Source organism: Scyliorhinus torazame, chromosome 13, assembly GCF_047496885.1.
Source record: "Scyliorhinus torazame isolate Kashiwa2021f chromosome 13, sScyTor2.1, whole genome shotgun sequence".
NCBI classification, from domain to species: Eukaryota; Metazoa; Chordata; class Chondrichthyes; order Carcharhiniformes; family Scyliorhinidae; genus Scyliorhinus; species Scyliorhinus torazame.
In genome coordinates, this window is record NC_092719.1 from 92,837,761 (window position 1) to 92,860,184 (window position 22,424).

The 22,424-nt window shown below is 49.2% G+C and overlaps 1 protein-coding gene across 1 annotated transcript in view; it reads right to left on the minus strand.

Moving 5' to 3' along the window:
• The window catches only part of LOC140388193 (E3 ubiquitin-protein ligase Hakai-like), a 95,453-nt gene that overhangs the window by 52,268 nt on the left and 20,761 nt on the right, over positions 1-22,424 (minus strand). The window lies entirely within an intron of this gene.

Genomic DNA, 22,424 nt, shown 5'->3' on the forward strand with positions numbered 1-22,424 from the left:
AAATCGAGGACTCAATAAAGCTCAGCAAGCGGGCGAGAACGGCCACTGGTGGTGGGGTGGCTAACCTGGTGATCCTACCAGCCATGAGCTGGGAGCACTGCAGCTCAAGTGCGAATGTGGAGGGAGGTCCTCAGGTCAGAGAGGCTGGCATCTTGGAGGATGGCAAGATCCCACTGGGCTGAATTGAGACAGGAGGGGGGATGAAAATTATGTATCGGGGTCTCATCCCTCAGAGCGACAGTGATGCGCCAGCCACTGAGACACATCAATGCAACTATTGCGCAGGGCAGTGTGTCGACAATTGACTGTGGACGAGGGCAGCAGCTTTTCACCTCTCTGCCAGTCACTGCGTCACCTTCCGAATTAGCGGTGACTCAGAGTGTCCAGCTATGTTATTGAACAGACCCTCCCCACTGGCCAGAGGGCGACCACCAAAGTCATCTGCAGTCAGCAACCTGCTTCTCATGCCACTGACAGCAGGGCAGGGGGAACCTAGATGTAGCACCCATAAACACAAGTCAAACACAGTGAGCAGAACCAGGGAATGCACAGGGTGGTTTTGTTTTATTTTCCGATCCAACTGGATGTTTTGTGTTATTGTTATCACCATAAATTACATTGTTTATAAGCTATTAGTATCCTGTGTGCTCGATTGGTCTCAGCCTCAAAAATGGCTGTGGAGAGACATCCAATGTATCGACCTTTATTACCAAGGCGTGGGTTGATGAAATGGTCAAGTGTGAGGTGTTTGGGATAGGGGTGATGCTCATGGACATGGGCAAGTAGTGGAATTTAAACTCAATAAAATATTTGGAATTAAAAGTCTATGGATAACCATTGTTGATTATCATAAAAACTCATCTGATTCGCTAATGTCTTTTAGGGGAAGGAAACCTGCCATCCTTACTTGGTTTGGCCTACATGTGACTCCAGACCCACAGCAATGTGGTTGACTCTCAAGTGTCCTCTGAAATGGCCTAGAAAGCCACTCAGTTGTATTCAATCAACCACTCCAAACAAAACCCACAAAATTGGACTGACCACACAGCATCGGCACAGGCCCTGGAAACGACAACATTCTTGCCCTGTCGACCTTGCAAAGTCCTCCTTACTAATATGTGGAGGCTTGTGCTAAAGTTTGAGAGCTGTCTCATAGACCAGTTGAGCAACAGCTTGACATAATCATATTCTCAGAATCATACCTTACAAAGTCCCAGACACCACTATCACCATTCCTGGGTATGTACTGTCTCACCGACAAGACAGACCCAGCAGAGGTGGCGGCACAGTGGCATGCAGCCGGGAGGGAGTTGCCTCGGAGTCCTCAACATCAACTCTGGAACCCATGGGGCGGGATTCTCCGAAATGGAGGCAGAGTGTTCGCGCCGTCGTGACGACCCCTATCCCGACCGATTCAGGGCCCGATAATGGGGTAGGAGCGGCGCCGCGTCATTTACACGCGCCAGGCCTTGGCGTCGCGTAAAGGCGGCGCCGCATACATGACGCGGCCGGCGCCGCATAACTGGCGTCACCCGCGCATGCGTGGTTGCCGTCCTCTCCGAGTGCGCCCCGCAAGATGTGAGACGGATCTTGCGGGGCTGCGGAAGAAAGGAGGTCCTCCTTCAGAGAGGCCGGCCCGACGATCGGTGGGCACCGATCGCGGGCCAGACCCCATTTGAGCCCCCCCCCCCGGTGCAGGATCCCCCCCCCGCAGGCCGCCCCCCCCTCAGCTTTCCCGCGCTGTTTCCGCCGGCAGCGACGAGGTGTGGATGGCGCCGGGGGGAACCCGCCGTTTTGGGCTGGCCGCTCGGCCCATCCAGGCCTGAGAATAGCAGGGGTGCCGGAGAATCGCCATTTTGGGTGTCTCAGGCAATTCTCCGGCCTGCGCCGCGCGGAACTCGATGGGGCCGTTCTCGCCGCTTGGGAGAATTTCCGGCGTCGCGGGAAAATTTGGCGACCCAGGCGATTCTCCCAACCGGCGCGGGAGCGGAGAATCGCACCCATGAAGTCTTATGGCTTCATGGGCAAGGAAACTTCCTGCTGATTACCACATACCGTCCACCATCAACTGAAGAATCGTTACTTCTCCATGTTGAACACCACTTGGAAGAAGCACGGAGGGGTGCAAGGGTGCAGAATATCCTCTGGATGGGGGACTTTAATGCCCATCGCCAAGAGTGGCTCGGTAGTACCACCATAGACCCAGCTGGCCGGGGCCTAAAGGACATAGCTGCGGGACTGGGACTGCAACAGGTGGTGAGGGAACCAACAAGAGGGAAAAATGTACTTGACTTCATCCTCACCAACTTGCCTGCTTGAGGGGAATCTGTCCGTGACAGTATTGGTCAGCACAGGCCTTGTGGAAACAAAGTTCCGTCTTCACATGGAAGACACACTCCATCGAGTTGTGTGACACTACCATTGTGCTAAATGTGATAAGACTTCGAACAGATCTAGCAACTCAAGACTGGGCATCCATGAGGCGTTATGTACCGTCAGCAGCAGCAGAATTGTACTCGAGCACAATCTGCAACCTCATGGCTCAGCATATCCCTCACTCTACCATTACCACCAAGCCAGGGCCTCAAACCTGGTTCAATAAAGAGTGCAGGAGAGCAGGCCAGGAGCAACACCAGGCATACCTAAAAATGGGGTGTCAACCTGGTGAAGCCACAACACAGGACTACTTGCGTGCCAAACAGCATAAGCAGCAAGAAATAATCATAATAATCTTTATTATTGTCACAAGTAGGCTTACATTAACACTGCAATGAAGTTACTGTGAAAATCTCGTAGTCGCCACACTCCGGCGCCTGTTCGAGTACACGGAGGGAGAATTCAGAACGTCCAATTCACCTAACAAACACGTCTTTCGGGACTTGTGGGAGGAAACTGGAGGACCCAGAGGAAACCCACGCAGACACGGGGAGAACGTGCAGACTCCGCACAAACAGTGACCCAAGCGGAAATCGAACCCGGGACCCTGGCGCTGTGAAGCAACAGGGCTGGTCTAGCACACTGGGCTAAATCGCTGGCTTTGAAAGCAGACCAAGGCAGGCCAGCAGCACGGTTCAATTCCCATACCAGCCTCCCCAAACAGGCGCCGGAATGTGGCGACTAGGGGCTTTTCACAGTAACTTCATTTGAAGCCTACTTGTGACAATAAGCAATTTTCATTTTCATTTTTCATTGTGGAACCGTGCCACCCAAAGAGCTAAGCGATTCTACAACAAATGCATGAGGTCTAAGCTCTGCAGTCCTGATATATCCAGCCATGAATTGTGGTGGACAATTAAACAACTCGCTGGACGAAGAGGCTCCACAAATATCCCCATCCTCCATGATGGAGTAGCCCAGCACAACTGTGCAAAAGAAAAGGCTGCAGCATTCCCAACAACCTTCAGCCAGAAGTGCCGTGTGCATGATCCATCTCGGTCTCCCCCCAGCATCACAGAGGGCAGTCTTCAGCCAATACGATTCACTCCATGTGATATCAAGAAACGGCTGAAGGCACTGGATACTGCAAAGGCCCCTGACAAAATTCCTCAAGACTTGTGCTCCAGAACATACCGCACCTCGAGCCAAACTCGTCCAGTACTGTTGCAACACTGGCAGGTGTGTCCTGTACACAAGAAACAGGACAAATCCAACCCACACAATCAGTCTACTCTCCATCGACAGCAAAGTGATGGAAGGAATCACCAACTGCTATCAAGCGGCACTTAGTCAGTAATAACCTGCTCACGGACGCTCAGTTCGGTCAGGATCACTCAGCTCCTGACCTCATTACAGCCATGGTTCAAACATGGACAAAAAAGTTGAGTGGCGTGGTGAGAGTGACTGCCCTTGACATCAAGGCAACATTTGACAGAGCATGGCATCAAGGAGCTGCAGCAAAACTGGAGTCGATGGGAATCGGGGGGGGGGGGGGGGCCATCGCCCCATAACATTGAATGACATTACCATCGCTGAATCCCCCACATTCAACATTCTGGGGGTTACCATTGATCAGAAACTGAACTAGCCATATTAATACTGTGGCTACCAGAGCAGGCTGAAGGCTAAGAATCCAAGGGGAATAACCCATCTCATGACCCCCACAAAGCCTGTCCACCATCTACAAGGCACAAGTCAAGAGTGTGATGAAATACACACTCATGAAGCTCGACACCTCCCCTTGTTTGCGCGGGTTTCGCCCCCACAAACAACCCAAAGATGTGCAGGGTAGGTGAATTGGCCATGTTAAAATTGCCTCTTCAATTGGAAAAAATTAATTGAGTACTCTAAATTTATTTTTAAAAAGCTCGACACCACCCAGGACGAAGCTCGATAGCTACCCCTTCCACAAACAGTCAATTCCTCCATCACCGTCGAACAATGGGAACAAGATGCACTGCAGGAACTCGCCATACAAACCCATGACCACTACCATCTAGAAAGACAAGAGTAGCAGATACCTAGGGACTCCACCAACAGGAGGTTCCCCTCCAAGTCACTCACCACACTGACTTAGAACAAAGAAAAGTACAGCGCAGGAATAGGCTCTCTGCCCTCCAAGCCTGTGTGACCACGCTGCCCATCTAACCTTAAACCTTCCATACTTACGGGGTCCGCATCCCACTATTCTCATCCTATTCATGTTTTTGCCAAGGTGCCCCCTTCAACGTCACTATCGTACCTGCTTCCACCACCTCCCTCGGCAGCGAGTTTAGAATTTACAGTGCAGAAGGAGGCCATTCGGCCCATCGATTCTGCACCAGCCCTGGGAAAGAGCACCCTCAAGCCAACACCACCACCCTATCCCCAATCCAACCTAACCTTTTTGGACACAAAGGACAAATTAGCATGGCCAATCCACCTAACCTGCACATCTTTGGACTGAGGGAGAAGGAACCCAGAGCACCCTGAGGAAACCAACTCAGACACGGGGAGAAAGTGCAAATTCCACACAGTCACCCGAGGCTGGCATTAAACCCGGGTCCCTGGAGCTGTGAGGCAGCAGTGCTAACCACTGAGCTACCTTGCCTCCCCGTAAAAAACTTCCCTTGCACATCTCCTCTAAACTTTGCCCCTCGCACCTTAAACCTATGTCCCCTAGTAAACGAGTCTTCCACCCTGGGAAAAAGCTTCTAACGATCCACTCTGTCTATGCCCCTCATACCTTTGTACATTTCTATCAGGTCACCACTCAACCTCCTTGTTCCAGTGAGAACAAACCGAGTTTGTCCAACCTCTCCTCATAGCTAATGTCCTCCATACCAAACAACATCTGGTAAACCTAGTCTGTACCCTCTGTCACAACCAGAATTGAACACTATATTCCAAGTGTTGCCTAACTACGGTTCTATGCAGCTGCAGCATGACGTGCCAATTTTTAAAGACTCAAAGCCCTGGCCAATGAAGGCAAGCATGCCGTATGCTGCTTGACTACCTTCTCCACCTGCGTTGCCACTTTCAGTGACCTGTACACCCAGGTGTGGGCAGCACGGTAGCATAGTGGTTAGCACTATGGCTTCACAGCGCCAGGGTCCCAGGTTCAATTCCCAGCTTGGGTCACTGTCTGTGCGGAGTCTGCACGTTCTCCGTGTCTGCGTGGGTTTCCTCCCACAAGTCCCGAAAGGCGTGTTATTAGGTAATTTGGACATTCTGAATTTTCCGTGTACCCGAACAGGCGCCAGAACGTGGTGACAATGGGCTTTTCACAGTAACTCATGACAATAAAAAGATTCTTCTGCCTGTCAAGACTCTTAAGGGTTCTGCCATTTACTGTATATTTCCTACCTATATAAGACCTTCCAAAACGCATTACCTCACATTTTCCCTGATTAAACTCCATCTGCCATCTCCTTCCCAAGTCTCCAACCGATTCATACCGTGCTGTATCCTCTGACAGTGCTCATTGCTATCCGCAATTCCACCAATCTTCGAGTCGTCCGCAAACTTTCTAATCAGCCCAGTTAAATTTTCCTCCAAATAGTTTATATGTACTACAAACAGCAAAGGTCCCAACACTGATCCCTGTGAACACCACTAGTCACAGCCCTCCATTCAGAAAAGCACCCTTCCACTGCTACCTTTTGACTTCTATGACCGGGCCATTTCTGTATCCATCTTGCCAGTTCACCTCTAATCCCATGTGACCTGGAAATATATTTCCGTTCTTTCATTGTCACTGATCAAAATTCTGGAACTCCCTCCCTAGCAGCACTGTGGGTGTTCCTATACCTCAGAAATGCAGTGCCTCAAGTCAGCTCACCACCTACTTCTGAAGGGCAACTAGGGATGGGCAATAAATGCGGGCCTAGTCTGTGACACCCAAATCACATAAATGAATAAAACATCTGTGGGAGGACAGGGCATGACAGCCTATTGGAAGAGGCACTGAATTAGGGCCACCCTGGTGTCCCCGACCCCCGAAAGGTTCTTGATTTCAGCTTCCTCGCTGCCCGGAATCACCCTGAGTCGACATAGGTGTCATTCTCTGAGCCAGGTGCAGCAGCATCAAAGAATAAAGAACAAAGAAAATGACAGCACAGGAACAGGCCCTTCGGCCCTCCCAGCCTGCGCCGATCCAGATCCTTTATCTAAACCTGTTGCCTATTTTCCAAGGATCTACTTCCCTCTGTTCCCCACCCGTTCATATATCTGTCTAGATGCATCTTAAATGATGCTATCGTGCCCGTCTCTACCACCTCCACTGGAAAAGCGTTCCAGGCACCCACCACCCTCTGTGTAAAAAGCTTTTCCACGCACATCTCCCTTAAACTTTTCCCCTCTCACCTTGAAATCGTGACCCCTTGTAATTGACACCCCCACTCTTGGAAAAAGCTTGTTGCCATCCACCCTGTCCATACCGCTCATAATGTTGTAGATCTCAATCAGGTCCCCCCCTCAGCCTCCGTCTTTACAACGAAAACAATCCAAATCCACTCAACCTTTCTTCATAGCTAGCACCCTTCATACCAGGCAACATCCTGGTGAACCTCCTCTGCACCCTCTCTAAAGCATCCACATCCTTCTGGTAACTCTTTGGTAGAGACTGTTACCTGTTCAAGGCTAGATTCTAATTGGTGTACTAACAATACTCCTGCTTTCTTTGTTTTATCTTCCTTTTCCCCATCTATCCTTTGTTGTTCCAATGTCTGAGAGATAACCCAACCAACTTTCTGCAACTTCTTAATTAGTGAGTGTCTGTCGGTCAGATACTTATTTATCCCTGTTTCAGTTCCTCTCCTGCCATTTTGGTAACAATTGTTATACTGACGATTATCCCCGAGTCTCCAGATCGTGTTTATCCACCGGAGAGCGCTCTTCAACCATCGGTATTTAAAGCGCCTTTCACCCCCCCCCCCCCCCCCCCCCCCCCCCGGCCACGTCTTTCTCTCGGGGGTCGTCGTCACCAGAGTCCGACAAACTCTGGAATGATCAGTTCTTTCTTGTCGTATACACACGTTGAGATGAAAGTATACTTACAATCCGTATCTTGTTCCGACCTTTGACCGCTCACACACACTTTCTCACAGCTGCCTGAGTCTCCCTCACAAGTAGTGCTCTTTCTCCAGTCCTGACACCCACTTCAGGGTCCTGACCTTCGCGTGAGAGGATTTCCTCCCTTAACAACCGGTCTAAGGCTTTGTGATAGGGACAAGCACTTCCTTGTCCCAACTCAGGCAGTTACCATTCTCTCAGTCACTGAACTTTTCATGAATTGACTCAAGTCTTTACCAATGTTCAGTTATTCTTTCCCGGCTCTCTCAAAGGGGTGGCCAGCTGCTTTAGTCCGGAGACAGAATCCCATCCTCGTCGCCAATTGAAGTGGTAAATAACTTAATCACATCAAAGAGATCAGTGTCTTCCTGGTCCAGATGTGCACCTCTGGAGAAAGCAAAATTGTGAAGAGCACAGCAGAAAACGTCGATGAGCGACACTTGCTCAGGGGACTACGCAGGGAGCCCACGGACTGGTCCAGGCATCGGAACCTTATTTTCAGCAGCTCAATGAGAATTTTTACAGCATGGAGAGCCCCTTCGGCCCATCGTTCGGCGCTGACCTTCAAGCACCTATTTGCTCTAATCTCATTTTATAGCATTAGTCCGTAGCCTTGTGTGCTATGGTGTTTCAAGTGCTCATCTAAATATTTCTTAAATGTTATGAGGGATCCCACCTCTGCCACCCTTTCAGGCAGTGAGTTCCCTCCACCCTCTGGGAAAAAATATTTTTCCTCATCACCTATAAACTTCCTGCCTCTTATCTTAAATCTATGCTCTCTGGTTATTCACCCCTCCGCTTAAGGGGAAATTTTCCTTCCTACCTACCCTATCTATGCCCCTCACAATTTTGTACACTTCAATCAGGTTTCCCCTCAGCCTTCTCTGCTCTAAGGAAAAGAATCCCAGCCTATCCAGTCTCTCTTCATTGCTGAAACACTCCAGCTCAGGCAATCTCCTCTGCACTCCAATCTCTTTCTTCCTCGAGTGTGGCGACCAGAACTGCAGACAGTACTCTAGCTGTGATCTAACCAGCGTTTTATACAGCGCCATCATAACCTGCTCTTATATTCTAATAAAGGGAAGTAACCCATATTCCTTCTTAACAACCTTATCTACCTGGCCTGCTGTCATCAGGGATCTACAGACATGCACACCAAGGGCCCTCTGTACTTCCCAGGTTCCTACTGTATATTCCCTTGCCTTGTTTGACCTCCCAAAATGCATTGCCTCATTTTTCAGGGTTAAATTTTATTTGTCACTGTTCTGTCCAACTTACTGATCTCACACCTCTCACATTCTTATCCAGATCATTAATGTACATTGCAAACAGCAAGGAACACAGCACCACACAGTACACCACGAGACACAGGCTTCCAGTCACAAAAACAACCTTCGACCATCACCCTCTTGCTACTAAGCCAGTTTGGATCCAGTTTGCCCTGGGTCCCATGCGCTCATACCTTCTTGACCAGTCTCCCATGCGAGATCTTGTCAAAAGCCTTACTGAAGTCCAAGTAGACGACCTCAATTACACTGCCCTCATCTACACACCGAGTCACCTCCGCTAAAAATTCAACCAATTTGTAAGACATGATCTCCCTTTGACAAAGTCATACTGACTATCCTCGATTACTCCTTGCCTCCCCAATGGAGATCAATTCTGTCCCTCAGAATTTTTTCTAATAATTGCCTGACCTCCGAAGTTGGATGCACTGGCCTGCAATTTCCTGGTTTTTCCCAACTTCCTTTCTTGAATAATTGTACAACATTAGCTATCCGCCGCCACATCTCCGGTGGCCAGAGTAGATTTGAAAATTGTCAAGAGCCTTTGCAATCTCCTCCTTTGCCTCCCACAGCAGCCTGGGATACAACTCATCAGGGCCTGGGGATCCACCACCGCCCTTGTGAACACAGGGCAGAGATTGTATCTTTACTCTGCCTCTGTCCACAGGTGGAAACATGTCTCATCAACAACCTTTTCAACGGATAACCCTAGTCACCAATCAACCACCCGTTGAGGCATGCTGGAGGAAAAAGTGATGAGCCTTGGTACTTGCGTGTAGCCCATTATGTAGGCATGACAGCTGCCAGGATACCTTTCACAAACCTGCAGAATCTGGGTCGTGTGGTCACAGATTATCTGAACGTTCATGGGGTGAAAACCCTCCCTGCTCATAACGGTGCCCGGTTGGCTAACCTTAGCCTTGGCACAAGGGCCGAATGGCCTCCTTCTGCACTGTAAATTCTATGTCTATGTCTAATGGTTAGCATTGTTGTTTCACAGCGCCAGGGTCACGGGTTCGATTCCTGCTTGGGTCACTGTCTGTGCGAAGTCTGCACGTTCTCAGTGTCTGCGTGTGTCTCTTCCGGGTGCTCCGGTTTCCTCCCACAAATCCTGAAAGATGTGCTGTTAGGTGAATTGGACATTCTGAATTTTCCCTCAATGTACCCGAACAGGCGCCGGATGGCGACTAGGGGATTCTCACAGTAACTTCAATTCCGGTGTTAATGTAAGCCTACTTGTGACAATAATAAAGATTATTATTATTCATGACCATATGAGTTCAATCGCTGATAGCCTGGATGAGGGGAACCCTGCAGTTGCAGCAAAGCATCTGGCCCGCACAGCCTGGCTGACTTGGTCCGTCCTGAAATGAATGAATTTCCTCAACAGTCCGAACGGAGATCAGCCACCAGCTTCACAGCTGCGTGCAGCTGACTGAGACACAAAGTCAGAAAATTAATAAAACTTACCCACAGAGCCCTAGAACGATCCAGGGGCATACAAGTTTGGCAACACAGTGACATTCAGAGCAATGGGCATAGCATGTCTACCCAAACATTTGGAGGCTATCTCCAGTCCAAAGATGGTCATTATGGCTTCCCTCTAGTCATAACCTCTTGCGCCACTGGACTTTGGTCATGTTACAATAAGAGGCCTTGCGGGCCTTCAAGCCTGCTTTGTCTTTATTATCATGGTTGCTCATCCAACTCAATAGCCTAATCCTGCCTTGCCCCACATATCCTTTGATAGCCTTTCGCCCCAAGTGCTATATCTAACTGCTCCTTGAAAACATACAATGTTTTGGCCTTAACTACTTTCTGTGATACCGAATTCCACAGGCTGACCACACTCTGTGTGAAGAAATTTCTCCTAATCTCTGTCCTAAACAGTCTACCCTGTAACCTTAGACTGTGACCTCTGGTTCTGGACTCCCCCACCATCATCCACGGTAGCATTGTGGATAGCACAAATGCTTCACAGCTCCAGGGTCCCAGGTTCGATTCCGGCTTGGGTCACTGTCTGTGCGGAGTCTGCACATCCTCCCAGTGTGTGCGTGGGTTTCCTCCGGGTGCTCCGGTTTCCTCCCACAGTCCAAAGATGTGCGGGTTAGGTGGATTGGCCATGCTAAATTGCCCATAGTGTCCAAAATTGCCCTTGGTGTAGGGTGGGGTTACTGGGTCGTGGGGATAGGGTGGAGGTGTGGACCTTGGGTAGGGTGCTCTTTCCAAGAGCCGGTGCAGACTCGATGGGCCGAATGGCCTCCTTCTGCACTGTAAATTCTATGATATCTATGATATCAGGAACATCCTTCCTGCATCTACCCTGTCTAGTCCTGGTAGAGTTTTATAGATTTGTATGAAATCCATCTTCGTTCTTCTGAACGCCAGTGAATACAATCCTAACCGGCTCAAACTCTCCTCATCCATCAGTCCTATCATCCCAGGAATCAGTCAGGCAAACCTTCGCTGCACTCTCTCTATAGCAAAAATATCCTTCCTCAGATAAGGAGACAAGACGACACACAATATTCCAGATATCACTGCTCCTGTACTCAAATCCTATCGCTATGAAAGCTAACTATTATCCTTCTTTACCGCCTGCTGCATCTGCATGCTTGTCTTTAATGGCTTAATGGGCAGCACAATGGGTAGCCCTGTTGCTTCACAGCTCCAAGGTCTCAGGTTCGATTGCCGGCTTGGGTCACTGTCTGTGTGGAGTCTGCACATTCTCCCTGTGTCTGCGTGGGTTCCCTCCGGGTGCTCCGGTTTCCTCCCACAAGTCCCGAAAGACGTGAGGTTAGGTAATTTGGACATTCTGAATTCTCCCTCTGTGTACCCGAACAGGCGTCGGTGTGGCGACTAGGGATTTTTCACAGTAACTTCATTGCAATGTTAATGTAAGCCTACTTGTCACAATTACGATTCTTTGCACATTACCCTCTCCTAACTTATGGCAATTCAGATAATAATCTGCCTTTCTGTTACCAAAGTGGATAACCTCACATTTACTCAAATTATACTGCATCTGCCATTCATTTGCCCATTGGCTCAATTTATCCAAATCACACTGAAGGATCTCTGTAACTTCCTTACAATTCACCCTCTCACCCAGCTTTGTGTTGTCTGCAAATTTGGAGTTATTACATTACATTTAGTTCCAAGTAGTTGAATCGCTGCCTGTACACCCTGGCAGCTGGGTAGTGGTATCTTGTGCAGGGACGTCCTCCTGGCCTTCCCTGCTGATCCTGATCAACCTGTGTCTGCATCTCTACCCAAGGGAATCCACGTCCAGGCCTCCTCTCTCTTTATTCCCTGTACTCCTCCTCAGAGGAATGCTGAGTACACTGTGCCCATCTGCAGGTATGCAAGTGGACCTGACCCATGCGCAGAGGCTTACAGAGGGACACAAATCTCCAGTGACAGCAATATCCTCCACACTGTGATGAACACAACATACAAAAACTCTCATTACTCAAAATCATCACCTCATCTCACTCCAGAAAATTCCTAACTCCTTCGCCTGCCTTTGCTCCAGCCCCATGTTATGAGCCTAAAAATGCAAGGGCAATGTAATATACCGCTTAATCAGGGAGATAATCCACTCAAGTAGCTGTATAGTTGCCAGCGGGCACAGTGCCAATCCACACCTGTGCTTGCTGACAGGAAATATTGCGCGCGTGTGATGAAGCCGGGATACACACCCACTCACGCATTACTGAACTCACCTGCCCAATACACGTAAAATTCTGCCTAAGGCATTCAGGAAAAAGTAGTGGAGAAAATTCTGGTTGACAAAGTTGATGGTTTTGAGGATAAAACAAGCTGGGTACATGAAGGGAAAACAGTAGATGTAGTGCATTTGGCTTTCTGAAAACAACCTAATGAGGAGCCACAGAAAAGGTTACTGAACAAGAGCTCATGGTATTAGAGATAATATATTAGCATGGATAGAGGATTGGTTAAGTAAAAGGAAAGAGAACCAGGATAAATGGGTCAATTTTCCGATTGGCAAATTGTAAAACAGTGCTGGGACCTCAAATATTTAACAATGACTAAGCTGACTATTTTTTAGCCAAATTTGCTGATTGTACAAAGACATATAGAAAAGCAAGTGGGGAGGAGGCCACAAAACTGTTTGCGAATGGGTTGAGATAGGTCAGTGAGCGAGCATAAATTCGGCAGAGCGTTTAATATAGAAACATTGGACGTTGTCCACTTCGCAGGAAGTACAGAAAAGTAGAGTACTATTTAAATAGAGCCTGCAGAATACTGTGGTACAAAGAAACCTGGGCATCCTGGTGCGTAATCATAAAAGATCAGCACAAAGATAGAATGGTTAAAATTTACAGTGCAGAAGGAGGTCATTCGGCCCATCAAGTCTGCTCCGGCCCTTGGAAAGAGCACCTACTTAAACCCGCGCTTCCACCCCACCCCGTAACCCAGTAACCCCACCTAAACTTTTGGACACTAAGGGGCAATTTTAACATGGTCAATCCACCTAACCGGCACTTCTTTGGATGGGTGCATGGTTAGACACTTGAATACACTTCTTGATGGACAATGGTGACAATTCAATTCTGGTTTTCAAAAGATATTGGTTAAGTGGCTGATGGGAAAATATCTGTAGGGGTGGCATGGTGGCACAGTGGTTAGCAATGCTGCCTCTCAGCCTTGGGTGACTGTCTGTGTGGAGTTTGCACTTTCTCCCCATGTCGGTGTGGATTTCCTCCGGGTGCTCCAGTTTCCTCCCACAGTCCAACGATATGTAGGTTGGGGGAATTGGCCACTCTTTTGTGGTCCACCAACAAACTGGAAGAAAGGAAATAAACTTAGGGATAAAGCAAAAAGGGGCCACTCCTGTTAGGGGCACTACCCGAACATAAAGATCAGCGGAAACTTAAAAACTACAAATAAAAGTGCAATTAAAGGGATCAATAAAGCACCCCAACTCCTGCGCACGGAAGGCTTTGGTGGTGCCCGTGGACACCGCATCCTCCCTTTCTAAGGACACCCGGCCGCCAATGTCGCCCGCTACCCGGACCTATAAATGGCACGCTTCGCTAGGCCCAGGGGTGTTCACAAGGAGGTCCTCCGCCTTCCCTGCCACTCGCCGCACCGGATGCCCATAGATCAGGAGCATGGGGCTGAAGTGCAAACAAAACAAAAGATTTGTCAGAAAACTAAAAAGGGAGTGCAGCCTACAACACGTAACATAGACGTGGTCTATGGACTCCACAAGACCGCAAAAATGGCAGGCTTCTTGGGAGTCCATGAACCGGTGCCATCGGTGATTGTACAGCACTGCTGCGTGCAACCCCTTCCACCCCAGGTCCCCAAGACTGAGGGGGGAGGATGCCTCTATTGAGGACCGCCGCTGCTGGACGACAGCAAGGCATGCCATGGCATGTCCTGGCGACAGGAAAAGGCAAGGAGGTGAAGGGTGTGCAGCAGCAGCCCGTACAGGAAATCCCTCCACACAGTACGAAAGGGCACGGAGGGCATTTCCACAGGGCGGCTAGGACTGACGGGCACCAGCCCCCAAGGGAGTTTTCGGGGCTTGGGGCCAATGTGGTTTCGCCCAGACGGGATACCACCGCACACCTGCGCATGCTCTAAACCACGAGTGCAGTCAGGTCCGAGCACGACCGGTTTGAGGTCTCGGATGGCATTGGCCACCAGCCGGACGCCACTACTGCTCGTTTTGATAACTGGTGGGGTGTCTTCCAGCCCACTCCTCCGCCACCTAGCACGTCCCCGATCCTAGTCACCCAGGTAGCCACAGTTCACTCCATCGCCAGCCACTCAAAATGGTATTGGTAGAGGTGCGGATTCCTGAGTAGCGGCTCCCTGACGACAGCCACCACTCCTGACCGTGGGGGGGCTGCGGCATGAGCCGACCATGCTCCAGACTTTGAGCAGTCCCTGGTAAAAGACGGGCAGCGCCTACAGATGGTAACAAAGACCCTGCAGATCGATGAACACAAGCTGCACGTCATAATTCAGGCCGTGCGCCTGGCTGAAGAAATGCATTGCCAAGAAACACCATTGTGGAGGGGACTCAAAGTAGAGGTATCGCTGCAGGCGGGAGGTCGCCACGTTGATGTGAAGGCACACCAGCGCCTGCCCGCCCTCTCCAAGCGGGAGACTCAGAACCTCAGCAGCGACCCAGTGCAGTCTCACGTCCCAGAAGAACACGACAAGCATTCTCTGGAGCTTTGTGACAAATGCAGGGGGAGGGGTCAAAGTGACCAGCCGGTACCACACTTGGAGGCTATCAGCTGGTTTATGACGAGCACGCGACCCCTGTAAGACAGCACTCAGAACAGTCCTGTCCAGCGTCCAAGCGAGCAGTGACCTTGGCCTCCAGCTCCTGCCAGTTAGCCGGCAAGGATTCCTCAGCCGGGCAAAGATGGACTCCCAAGTAGAGGAGGTTGGTCCTGCTCTAGGTGAAAGGCCTGAGCTCCTCTGGAGGGATTCCATCTGCCATGGACCGACCAGGAGACCGGAACACTTGGTCCAGTTGATCCTGACAGAGGACACGATGGAGTACACAGCCTGGCACTCTCGCATCCTCCGCAGGTTGGTGAACATGAGGAGCACGTCATCAGCATAAGCCGACAGGACCACCCCAATGCCCGGCCCACGCAGAAGTATCCCGACAATCTCCTCCACAGGAGCCGCAGGAAAGGCTCCACACAAATAGAATAGAATAGAGTTGGCTAGACAAGGGGCAGCACTGACGCATTCCTCTCCCAAAGCAAAGACAGACCAGCCCTTTGGGAATAATGGACCAGGTCCCAGATCAGATGTTCTCGTGGGTTGTGCGGCCCGGAACAGTGTGGGACCGGTCAGGGTGGATCATGTGGTCCAGCACGGTGCCAAGACGGAAACACATCGCCTTGGCGTAGGTCTTGTAATCCATGCTGAGGAGGGAGACCGGTCCACAGTTTTTAAAGAGGGCAGAGATCCCCCTCTTTGGCAGCAGGGCAATGGTGGCCCTGAGCCACAAGAGGGGCATCTCCCTGGTCGCAATACTTTCCCCCAGGAACCCCGCACAGTCGCTCCCCAGGAACTCCCAGAATGCCCTGAAGAACTCCACGGTCAGCCCGTTCAGCCTTGGGGTTTTGCCCCGGGACAGGCTGTCGAGGGCACAGCTCCCCCAGACTTATAAGGGTATCAAGACTCCTGGTGCCCTCCGGATCGACCTGTAGCAAGTGCCCCAACAAAACTCTTCTGCAAGCATCCTCGCTAGGTGGATCCGGAGAGAAGAGGGCGCTGTAGAAGTTTCGAATTTGGGCCCTGACCTCCTCCGGATCTGAGACGAGGGATCCGTCCCTCAAGGAGAGGAAGCCTCCCCGCTTCATTCTCCAGCCGGTCCAGAAGCGACATAAGCCCAGGAACTGCTCATCCTCCAGAAGCAGGTTGTTAAAGTGCCAATACGCGGACCGCGACTGAGCGTGAGCCCCGCCCAGACAGTGGTCCGAGCATGGCAACTGCTGCACAGAGGCCGACGGGACATGGGGCAGGTACGCCCTTGAACTATAGACACGGTTGATTCTGGACCCACCGACCCCAGGCCTCACAAAAGTCACTACGCTGGAGTCAGGATGGAGAGCCGGCCAGACATCCACCAAGTCAAAAAACCCGGCCATGGTCCTTAACTTCTTCACCGCTTAAGAGCTGCACTGGGTACCGAAGTGGTCCTTTGACCCGAGGGTGCAATTAACCCCCCCCCAGGACGATGCACTCACCCACGCAATGGTGCCAAGAGGACACTTGCTCGAAAAAAGTAGTCTGCTGCTGGCCAGCCTCGGGAGCGTAGACATTCACAAAGTGAAGTACCTTGCCCCCCTCACAGACCGTCAGGTGCAGCAACCTGCCTGGCACTGGCTCCTTGACCCCCAAGATTTCCGGGTGAAAAATATGGGGCGAGCAAGCTAGCCAACCCGCCTTAACAGGAGGTTAGGTGACTCATGTAGAACCCCCTTCGCCACTCCAGGAGCTATGTGGCTTTGTCTCCCGGGGCGGTGTGGGTTTCTTGCAGGAAGCATGCCACATACTTCCCATCTCGGAGAACCGAGAAGACCTGGAACCAGCAGAGCGCTTCACTTCTGCCGTTAATGTTGAGGCTGGCTATGGTCACCTCCATGTCAGTAGTAATGTGCTACCTTCACCGTCACCTTTTCAGTGCTCAGAAAAGGAGAGCGGGTGGGCCGAAGGGCCTGTTCTGTGCTGTATTTTTCTATGTTCTATGTTCCATGTACTCCCTCAGGAGTCCGGAGAGCAAAGATTTGAGCCAGCGCTGCTCAGTTGCTTGCGCGTCTCCTGCCTGTTCAATGTCAACGGGGGAAGACCGGATGAGCAGTGCCATGTCCGACCACCGGTCGAGTAGTCAGCTGCATCGGTTTCTGCAACCGCGGTTTCCGTTCAGAAAATCCCACAGTTCCCCTCAGGGGATGAGGGGCGACTCGGTTTCGGGCACGAGGAAGTCCACTGCCTCGCTGCAGATGGACCCAAGATCATCCCCCAAAGATGTGCGGGTTAGGTGGATTGGCTGTGCTAAACTTCCCTGTCCAAAAAAAGGATAAATGGGGGTTACTGGGATAGGGTAGAGACGTGGGCTTGTGCAGGGTGCTCTTTGTAAGGGCCAGTGCAGACTCGATGGGCCGAATGGCCTCCTTCTGCACTGTAAATTCTATGATTCTATATGGATATTGTAAAGCACATAAACGGGTAATGTAATGTTACTACTGTCACTAGATGGTGCTATAGAGCAATCATACAAATATCACGTGCCTCTTTGACTTCTGGGAGATAGGAGACAGATGGATATAGTTGGAAAGAGTGGGAGAGAGCAAGACAGTAGTGAAAAGATAGTATAAGTAATAGTGTAATGTAATCTTTCCTTAACAAATTCCTTAGTAATATGCTCAAATCTAATTCAGTGTAGTGTAATAAATTAGCTTTGTTTACTAAACACAGCTTGCTGTTCTTTGTTAGCACTACAACCTTCACCATCCTGAAAGAACAAAAGCAAAGAACACAGTCACAGGTATGATTTCGAAAGATTTTTAGTTAGGTTTAGCTCGATTAGCAAGATGATCAGAAAAAAAAACTTTAGTCGAGAGAAAAAAAATCTACGTTAAAAAAATACATCACACTCTACAACCTAGTCGCTTCTAAAAGCAGAGTGAAACAACGAAGAGATGGAAGATCTGCATACTACCAAACACTTCAAAACCTCTGGTAAACTGGAGATGTTTTAAGCAACAGTTTCAGTTGTATCTCTCTGTTTCAGCTCTAGAGTCAGCCAGTGACCAACGGAAAATTGCGCTGTTTCTCACTGTGGCTGGACCACAAGCTATAGAACTTAAAATAGTGACGAAATGAAAAATTTTAAATGCAGTAATGGAAAGGAATGATCTGCATTGTAAGTCTCGAATTAATGAAACATATGAAAGATATATGTTTAAAAAACGGGTCCGAAAAGGCGAATCGGTAGATTCTTTTGTCACGAGTCTCCGTTTAAAAGCGCAGACTTGCACTTTTCTATGCTGACTGATTCCTTCCTCCATGACCACATCGTGTTTGGTATTAAAAATTAAAAACTAAAAACTTTGTGAGCATTTGCTTAGGTGGCGCAATTTATCGTTAGAAGATGCAATATGTTTATGTCGCGCGAGTGAGCTTGCCGGGATACAATCCAGGGAAAAAGGCGTGAAAGAAGACAACGTGGCAGTCACCATTAATGCTGTGGCGCAGATTTAAAAATCAGCGCAATCCGGAAGTCCATTTCGCACATGCAAAGTTAAAAAATTAAGTCCGTATGTCAACCATGCATACATGAGCGTCATGACATGTACGCATTGTGGCCACGTCCACCAAAGAAAAAAATGCCCAATCAAGAAAGTATGCGCGAACTGTGGCAAACTTAATCATTACGCTTCAGAGCCGTTCAAGTAAAAAAAAGCCTCAGATTAAAACAAAAAGCTCTTTTAACAATGCCATGAAGATTTGAAGTGTGCAAAATTGATCAAATGAAGAAAACATTTCTCATTCCGATGTTGAAACACAACAATACGATTAAGAAGACACAATCTTCGTTGATGTAGTCAAGAAGATTGATAATGCTGAAACATGACAAGTTGGATACTGGAGCTCAGGTTAATTTGATCACGGAATCAGGCCTCTCTAAAGTATAGTATCCTCCTTGAATTAAAGCTTAGTAGCATTTGGCATTTGGCAATTGGCATTTTAGTAAATGCCAATTGAGGGACTACAGTGGCAACATCATTAGCACAAGAGGATCTTATTGTCTTACAGTAAGCAACAATGATATCCACCTGCCAGTGAAATTTGAAATAGTTGATGCCAATAAATCGTCTCTACCAGGTATTGATGCTTGTTTAATCATGAATCTTGTGGAAAGGATTCACAGCACTAATCGATGTGTTGGTTCACTGAAGAGTGACACAACTGATAACCAGATGGAATTGCAAGCCGGTTCAACATCGGATACAAGTGAAGAATCAGACGATGAGCCAGAAGAGGAAGACTATGAAGGTCTACCTACTTTATTTTCAATAAGTTTATGTCGTGCGACTGAGCTTGCGTGATACAATCCAGGGATAAAGGTGCGAAAGACGACAATGTGGCTGTTTCCATTAATACTGTGGTGCAAATAAAAAAAAATCAGTGTAATCTGGAAGTCCATTTCGCACATGCGCAGTTAAAAAATTCACGCGTTCTGGAAGTCGACCAGATTTTTCCCTGGACTGTAATCACAAGGAGTAAAGAAGCTGTGCAGGACAACGGCGAGACTGACAGTTCTCAGCTGGACTGTGCAGAGGCTGACAATGAGTGCAACAGTGAACAAATCAATTGAGAGCACATCAATTGTGAACAGCCAACAAGTAAATGAAGACATCTTGGAGAAGTTGACTCCAGATGAGAAGCACAAAGAGCTCAAAGATATGCCAGATAATCCAAAGGAACTGATATTAAAAAACTCAGTGAATCAAATAAGCCAAAGGGAACTGATCTTGAGAACACAAAGAGTAACTACAGAACTTGAAACCAAAGAACTCACCAACTCATTGTAATTCAATGACCACAAAGTGTTGGGACTTGCAGTCACACTTGACAAACCATACAGTGTGGAAAGCAATCCTGAAAGCAACGGACCAAAGGACATTGTTGAAGAAAATCTACCATTCGTGACAGCACAGACAGATGTGTGTGTAGGTCATACCATGTTCATGAATGATGGTGCAAATGCCAGGAAGAAAAAGAGCAGAAAAAAAAAGCCTCATTCCAACAAATTAACAGAGTTGGTACTTGCTCAATGACCAGAAATCAAACCGATTTTTCGGGCAAAGGAGCCCGAACATCAACATCACGAGCACAAGAAAAAGAACGCCATCTTTTCAGATATCTCATATTCAACTTCCTGATGCAAATATCAATCAGAAGTCGGAAAATTCTGACTCACTGACAGTTGGATTGGGAAGATCAAAAAAGAAACCACATCGCCTCAATTTATGAACTGTAAAACGCTGATTTAACTTGTGTAACTTTAAATGATGTTCATTATTGTATAATTCCTATACACTACCTGTATGTATACTTGAATGCAAGTTCAAATTTTTCAAAGGAAGGGTTATGTCACAATATGGATATTGTAAAGCACGTAAAGGGTTAACGTAATGTTACTACTCTCGTCACTAGATGGTGCGAAAGAGCAACCATATAAATATCACATGCCTCCTTGACTTCTGGGAGATAGAGGAGACAGGGAGATAGCTGGAGACAGTGGGAGAGAGCAAGACAGTGTTTTTAAAAAAAATAAATTTAGTGTACCCAATTCATTTTTTCCAATTAAGGGGCAATTTAGCGTGGCCAATCCACCTACTCTGCTCATCTTAGGGTTGTGGGGCGAAACCCATGCAAACACGGGGAGAATGTACAAACTCCTCACGGACAGTGACTCAGAGCCGGGATCGAATCTGGGACCTCGGCGCCGTGAGGTAGCAGTGCTAACCACTATGCCACAATGTCTGCAGTAAGACAAGAGTAATTGTGAAATACTTGAACTAATAGTATAAGTAAGTGTAGATGTGAAGTGTAATCTTTACTTAACGAATTCCTTCAAAATATGTTCAAATCTAATTCAGTGTAGTGTAATAAATTAGCTTTATTTAGTAAACACAGCTCGTTGTTCTTAGTTAGCACTCCAACCTTCATCCTGAAAGAACAGAAACAAAGATCACAGCCGCCACCATCGCCCAATGATCCCAAGGCCAGGGGGCTGCTACAGTCCTCCGGCATTGTGAAAACAAACGCCTCCAGGTTGCAGAATTGCACCGGGTGGAACGAGCCCAAGGCATCCTGCTCAGCGGGCTGTGACAGCTCAGGGGTCGAGACATGTTGAAGAACAAAGAAAATTACAGCACAAGAACAGGCCCTTCGGCCCTCCCAGCCTGCGCCGCTTTATCTAAACCGGTCTTCTATTTTCCAAGGATCTACTTCCCTCTGTTCCCCGCCTGTTCATACATCTGTCTAGATGCATCTTAAATGATGCTATTGTGCCCGCCTCTACCACCTCCGCTGGCAAAGCGTTCCAGGCACCCACCACCCTCTGCGTAAAAAACTTTCCACGCACATCTCCCTTAAACTTTCCGCCTCTCACCTTGAAATCGTGACCCCTTGTAATTGACACCCCGACTCTTGGACGGACCCCCAGGACACTCAGCTAAGAGCATCAAGGCAGCAACGAGGGACAGGGGCTGGGTCAGGCATTAGCTTGTCTCGCGGCGGACTGCCAGCTCTTAATCTTCTGATTTCTTCCGGGGACGCGGTGTAATGCCGAGCGGCAGCGTTCGGGGCGCCACCCTCTCCTCACCAGGGGGATCATGATGTTTTTCTCCCGTCCCTCCAAAGAGTGGCGCCAATTGTAGGGAACGGACCTGCGCCGAAGAAACAACTAGCCATGCATCACAGCCCCCCCCCCCAACACTCTGCCTCCACGTGGTTCGTGATTTTGGATCCCGTCATGGGGTTGCGAGCATCACCGAACCCCCCGCCCCCTTGCTGACCCACGCCGAAACGATGCCGGGCCCAAGACCCGACGCTGAGGCGTCTATGGGCCCGGGATGTGACGGAGTGTCCGCAGTGCCAGGTGTATCAGTGGTCTCCAAGCCGGAGTTTCGGGGCGCGGGGTTCTCTAGGGTGACGAAAAGTCGGGGGTATCCAGAGTCGATCCCCGCCTTGCCTTCTTTCAGGCCTTGCGACTTGCAAGGAGGGAATTGCCCTCCCTCCTCCACACCGGCAGCCGATTGGTCAGTAGGTGCCGGCGCAGTGTCCCCCTGTAGAGTTGAGGTGGTAATGTCAACGGAGGGAGAAGGGGTGGCGGTGCCAGCCGTAGCCGCCTTGGTGTCTGTCGTGGCTTTGGAGGTGGGGCAATTCTTCCTCACATGCCCTACCTTTTTGCAGGCGTGGCACCACACACCAACAGCAGTCCAGAAAATGTGGACCGTCTCCAAATGGGAGACCTCGAATCCCCCTTCTAATAGATCCTCCCGGGCCAGGCGTATGAAAGCCTGGCGCCAGAATATAGAATCACGGAACGAACCTCCCCCAGTAGTTGGAGGT